Raw genomic sequence first — 6,283 nt, forward strand, 5'->3', positions numbered from 1 at the left:
AGACACTGCCCGACTTGCGCAGGAGGCCGCTCAGGCTGCCGGCCGGCACCCAGCCCTCGGCGCCGCTCATCAGGTCCCGCACGAACCTGCAAGAGGCGCGGCAGCGGCTCCACCGGGCGCCGGCGGAGGCCGAGCGCGGCGCGGCGGCGGCGGCGGCGGGCGCGGGGGTCTTACCAGAGGCCCTCGGCGCCCTCCTCGACCACCTCCACTACGTCCCCGCCCTTCACTGCCAGCGTGCCCGGGCCCCCCTTCTCGCTGTCGGCCGTCACTGTGTACTTGCCCGGGACCTGCGGGAGCCGCGCGTCAGCACATGGGCAAGCCAGGTCTGCCGCGGAGCGCCGTGGGCCGTGCGCCCCCCGCTCCCCGCCCACAGCTGCCTGCCACCCTGTGCAAGGGCAGCTGCCTCTGGTCAGTGCCTGCTGGATGCGTGACGGCGTGGAGGAGCAGGTGCTGTCCTCGGGGGGCGCCGGGGTCCCCAGCTCCGGCGGCAGCTGACCGGGCGTGCCCAGCTGCTGTGTCCCCCTGGAGCTGCCCTCTGATCAGGCCCCACTCCCACGCGCGCCACACCCGGAGCAGCCTGGGTAGGACCCCCCAGGTACACCCACGCTGAGAACAGGATTCCGCCGCGCGTGCTGTCCCCGCTGCCCTCCCCTGGCCCGCGGGCCGTGCTGGGGCAACCTCTGGAGCGGCCCTGCCCAGCCCTTTGCCGCCCGGGGCCTCTGCAGCCCTGGTGTTTGTCAACACAGCAGAGTGCGCCCACCCCGAGACGGCTCGGATTCTGCCTGAGCTGCAGGTGTGCGGCTGGAAGAAAGCTCAGCGAGGTGTGGACCGTCCCCTGTACACCACGCGGGCTCCGGCACGGAGGCCAGGGCAGCCGTGGGCACTGGAAAATCTACCTCAACCGGCCCGGGCTGAGCGGCACCCATTGGGACCCCGTCTCTGGGCGGCGCGAGTTACCAGCTTCCGGGGACCCAGGCCCCCTCGTCCTCCGCGTCAGACGAGTTCACCAGTTCCTCGGCACTTGACCAGCCGCCGTCGTCCTCGGGGGCCTCCAGCGAGTGCGGGGTTTTGCTCCAGCCTGCGAGAGGAGCAGACCCCAGTGAGGACCGGCCCCTCGCGCGGAGCCAGGCTGCACCTGCGAGGGTCTGCCTAGATGCCACCCACCCCTGACCTGACGAGTTCCGCAGGTCCCGCGGGGGCGGGGGCTCTGCAGCAGCTGGGCCGGCCCAGGTTGGTGAGCTGTCGCCCGCCTGCTCTGAGCCCCAGAGCCAAAACCTTGAGGGTGAAGAGGTTTCAATAAGAGCCAAAACATTGAACACCAGCAAACCGGGCCTGGAAGGCCGCTGAGGCCCTGGCCCGGGCGCTGCCTGGCTGCAAAGTCGCGCCTCTGGCCAGGTTTCCTGGCTGCAGCCCACCCAGCCGGGTCGGCACACGAGGACCGAAACCCATACGCCGACCGCATTACGGCCCCGAGGGAGCGGCCGGGGTCTCCGACGCTGAGCAAACCCCCGTCAGTGCCGAGGACAATGACCGTGGGAGCTCACGCCCGTGGGGCTCAACACAGCTGTGTGCTCAGACGACGCGGGAAGATCGGCACACGGCACCCCAGCCGCACCGAGTTACAGCGCCCCCTGCTGGCAACGCCCAGGGAAGGCAGGGGAAGCTGTGCCGAGGCAGTGCCCGGGCATTCCCATAACCCCCCGGGGCTCTAGGCTGGCCAAGGTCACGGCCCCTGTACGGGCTGAGCCCAACCCTGCCAGGTCCTGGCTACACCTGAGCCCTCTGGGGTGACTGAGGGGCAGGTGGACGGCCCAGCAGCCAGCTGTGGCCGGCGTCTGCAGGAACTGGGCAGTGGCGAGTTTCCAGCTGCAAACCACAGGCCCGTGTCCTCCCCCGAGAGTGTGTGCACGGCAGGGTGAGCCGGCGCAGTGGGCAAGGCCCAGCTGCTGCTTACAGCCTGCGCACGCCGGCGCCGGGGCCTCCAGCCCCCTCCTCACTGAGCACCGCTCAGGGCCTCTGGCCACGCGGAAGCCAAACTGAGGACAGCGGGGCCAGTCAGGAGGGTTGGCGTGGAAGCCTCTGCGCGGCCGGACAGCGAGAGGCACCGAGGGCCAGGGAGAGCCCGCGTGGCCGCCGTGCAGAGGACAGGGAAGCCTGCGGCCATGGAGCTCCCGTGAGTGGCCGGGACACGGCGGGGTTGGCAGGGTGCTTGCCCAAAATGCCTGGGGCCGCGGTGGGGACCCTGTTCAGGTGGCACCCGTGCCGCCAATTGGGACACAGGGGAAGCCGCAAACCAGCCCACGCCTGGCCCAGCAGCGCAGCTCCGCCTGGGCCACTGCTGCAGGCCCACAGCCTGCACTGTCTCCCGACTGCCGGCTTCACCCCGGTGACGCATGGCTGGGGTGCGCGGGGTCCCCCCCGTGCCAGGCTCACTCTACCTCGCAGACCAAAAGGAGTTGGGTCGCTCTTTACATCATGTCGCTTAGCTTTTTTGTCAGGACTGGTGGGAGAAGCTGCAGGAGGAAGAGGCACAGACCGGGGGGGGGGGGGGGGGGGGATGGGGGAGGGGGAGAGAGGGGAAGAGGAGAAGGGGGTGGGGGAGAGGGAAACAGGGAGGGGGGAGGAGGGAGAGAGCCAGGGGGAGAGAGGGAGAAAGGGGTGGGGGGGTGAGGGAGATAAATGGGGAGGGGGAGAGAGAGAGGAGACAGTGCTGAGACAGGCGGCCCAGTGACAGATGCTGGGGCAGGGCGAGGGCTTTTGTGAGCAGGTGGCAATGGCCCAGGGGTCCGGGGCGGGGCTGGGGGCCGCCTCCAGGTGTGCATTACCAGAGCTGATGGTTCGTCTGTTTCAAGTCCAAGGCCAGTCTCAGTTTTACAAAAAGACAACAGGCCCAGGGCCTGGGGCCTGAGCGCTCTGGGCCTGGCGCCGGCCTTCCTCAGCCCACTTCCTGCCCAGGGTGCTGGTCAGCAGCCCTGCCCGCTGCCAACACCCTGCACAGCTGGCAGAAGAAGGCCCTCGGCCTCGGTGGATAGAGAGGAAGTGGCCGGTTCTATGCAGCCTCTGGGTCCAAGAGGCTGGCCTACAGGTGTTCAAGGCCACGGCACCCCTAAAAGATGGCTCTGGGCACCCAGATGGAGCCGGGCTGCCCCTGGGTGTGCGCGTGAGTGGCCAGCATGGGCTGAGGACGCACGCACTGTGGCTGTGCCATTACCCCTCTGGCCTTGAGGGGACACCGGAGCTCTGCCGAGGGCCCCTGCACGCCGGGGCGGGGTGGGGGGCTCTGCTCCAGACACCCACCTTGGCCCTTCTCGGGGGCTTTGGGCAGTGAGGAGCCCATGTAGCCCTCCAGGCTCAGAGGGTCGGTCTTCCGTTCTTCCAGCTTTTTGACTTTCTTCGTGCTCCCTCTTGAGGGACTGACGGTGTCACACACATGGAGAAAGAAACAGGGTCTGAGGCTCGGACAGCTGCAGGCCCCCAGCCCATCCCCACGGCGTCCTGGCCCCCCCTCCCCCCACTGAGCCCAAGCCACCGCGGTGGGAGAGCAAAGCCCTTCCTAGGAAACAGGTCTCTGGTGGCCGGGGGTGGGGGTGGGTTCCATCTGTCACGAGGACACCTGCTCTGCACCCATTCCCCCTGGATTCACTGCTGCAGTGACTAGAGGCGGCCGACAGGGCGGCGCTGTGGCGCAGTAGTTCAGGCTCACAGCCTGCGGTGCCAGCACACAGGGGCGCCGGTTCAGGTCCCGGCTGCTCCACTTCCAGTCTAGCTCCCTGCTGGTGCACCTGGGAAAGCAGTGGAAGATGGCCCACGTGCTGGGACCCCTGCACCCATGGGGGAGACCCAGAGGAAGCTCCTGGCTCCTGGCTCCAGTATAGGCCATTGCGGCCATTTGCGGAATGACCCAGTGGATGGAAAAGGTCTCTGTATCTCCTCTCTGTAAATCTGCCTTTTAAATAAATTAATTGAAAAAAAAAAGAAATGTCCTGAGGCTGATATTGTAACTGTACAAAGAACATAATTTCCATAGCCAGTGAGAAGGACATGTAGGAAATGTTCTAAACTCCACAAACACAGGGGCCCTCCCTGCATGGCAAGAATAGCCCACAGCTTCACTACGAGAACTCTTCCAAGGCACACAGGATGGGGTTGGTCACTGTGCTGTGATAAAATACATCCCTCCTCTCTCCGTCTCTATCCTTCTTTCCTTTCCTCCCTCCCTCCCTTTCAAATACATAAAGACATTTAAAAGAAAGAAAGCACAGTGAGCTGTTCAACTATTGAGCAAAACTTGTTCAGGGGAGCCGTGCTGCAGATCACTGGAAAATGCTTATACTGGTGTGAAATGAGGCTTACTGGGACCGACTGCCCTGGCTTGCCCAGATTGGAAGGTGCTTCTGCTCTGTGCCAATGAGTTCTGTTCATCGCTGTGCTGTTCTGGCTCCCATTAGACCACAGGCTTCCTGAGGTCAGCACCACTACCTTTTTGGCTTCTAGCTTGGGATCCACAGCAATGCCTGGCACACAGTGAGAAGTCAACAGCTTAATGGAGAAGCCCTGGGTAGAGGCATTTCAGAGGATTCCTCTATGGCCTCTAATACTTTTCTCCAGTTTCTCCCTCTATGTCTAGCATCTTTTGGGTGTCCAAAATCTAATCTGATCTGGAGGTGTAAAGCGGACTAGGGCAGATTTCTCCATGGGGCATGGAGATCAGTAATTTCTGGAAGGCCTTGCACCCCACAAGTGTGGTTATGGAGGCCGGTGCCGTGGCTCAATAGGCTAATCCTCCGCCTGCGGTACTGGCACACTGGGTTCTAGTCCAGGTCAGGGTGCTGGATTCTGTCCCGGTTGCTCCTCTTCCAGTCCAGCTCTCTGCTGTGGCCCGGGAGTACAGTGGAGGATGGCCCGAGTGCTTGGCCCCTGCACGCGCTTGGGCGACCAGAAGCACCTGGCTCCTGGCTTCGGATCAGTGCAGTGCGCTGGCTGCAGCGTGCTGGCCGCAGTGACCATTGCGGGGTGAACCCATGGAAAAGAAAGACCTTTCTCTCTCTGTCTCTCCCTCATTGTCCACTTTGCCTGTCAAAAAAAAAAAGTGTGGTTTTGGAGTGCTACCACACTGGCTTCACAAGGGAATTTGTTAGAAATGTGAGTCCCACGGCTGGCGCCGTGGCTCACTTGGTTAATCCTCCACCTGTGGTGCTGGCATCACGTATGGGCACTGGGTTCTAGTCCCAGTTGCTCCTCTTCCAGTCCAGCTCTCTGATGTGTCCTGGGAGGGCAGTGGAGGATGGCCCAAGTGTTTGGGCCCCTGCACCCTCATGGGAGACCAGGAAGAAGCACCTGGCTCCTGGCTTTGGATCAGCGCAGCGCTGGCCGTAGTAGCCATTTGGGGAGTGAATCAATGGAAGGAAGACCTTTCTCTCTGTCTCTCTCTCTCATTGTCTATAACTCTGTCTGTCAAAGAAAGAAAGAAAGAAAGAAAGAAAGAAAGAAAGAAAGAAAGAAAGAAAGAAAGAAAAGGAAAGGAAAGGAAAGGAGAAGAAAAGAAAAGAAAACGTGAGTCCCAGTCAACGTCAGGCCTACTGAATTGGGTTCTGTTTCAATAAGAGCCCCAGGGGACTCCTGTGCACACTAATGTATGAGAAACCCTGGCCAAACGAAAATAGGAGAATCAGGATTAGCACTGCAAATCTGATTCCAAGTCTCTGCTAATTGCGTTTTGCTTGACTCATCCTAACCCTGCGCTTCAACCCTCTGATATCTGCCACATGAACAGCAGTGGGTGTTGGCCAAAGCCCTTGGTACCTCCTCTGCCAGCCTTTGCACTTTGGCACGCTGACTCTCATAAAAAGTATGGGAGTAGAGTTGAAGCCAGCATAATGCACAGGATGTCACTTGGCAGTGGTGAAATTATTTAACACTCCTCCCTGTGCTTCCTGCTCCCTGGGAAGGGTGGGTGGGCTGTGTCTCCTTCTGACACTACAGAGAGTTTTTTTTCTTATCTTTTAAGCTATTAGAAATTGATGGTGGGGTTGGTGCTGTGGCGGAGTGGCTAAAGCCGCCACCTACAGTGCCAGCATTTCCATATGGGTGCTGGTTCAAGTCCCAGCTGCTCCACTTCTGACCCAGCTGTCTGGAAGCTTTGAGCTCTGAGCCTCTCTTCCCCCTGCCCAGGAGAGGGAGGAAATGCTCACCTTCTGCTTCAGCATCTGCGTGCATCACTTCCCGTCCCTTGTTTTCTGGTGCTCACAGTAGCCAGCTGTTGCTAAACTGCTCAGTGGCTCCC

Source organism: Lepus europaeus, chromosome 20 (assembly GCF_033115175.1).
Source record: "Lepus europaeus isolate LE1 chromosome 20, mLepTim1.pri, whole genome shotgun sequence".
Taxonomy (NCBI): domain Eukaryota; kingdom Metazoa; phylum Chordata; class Mammalia; order Lagomorpha; family Leporidae; genus Lepus; species Lepus europaeus.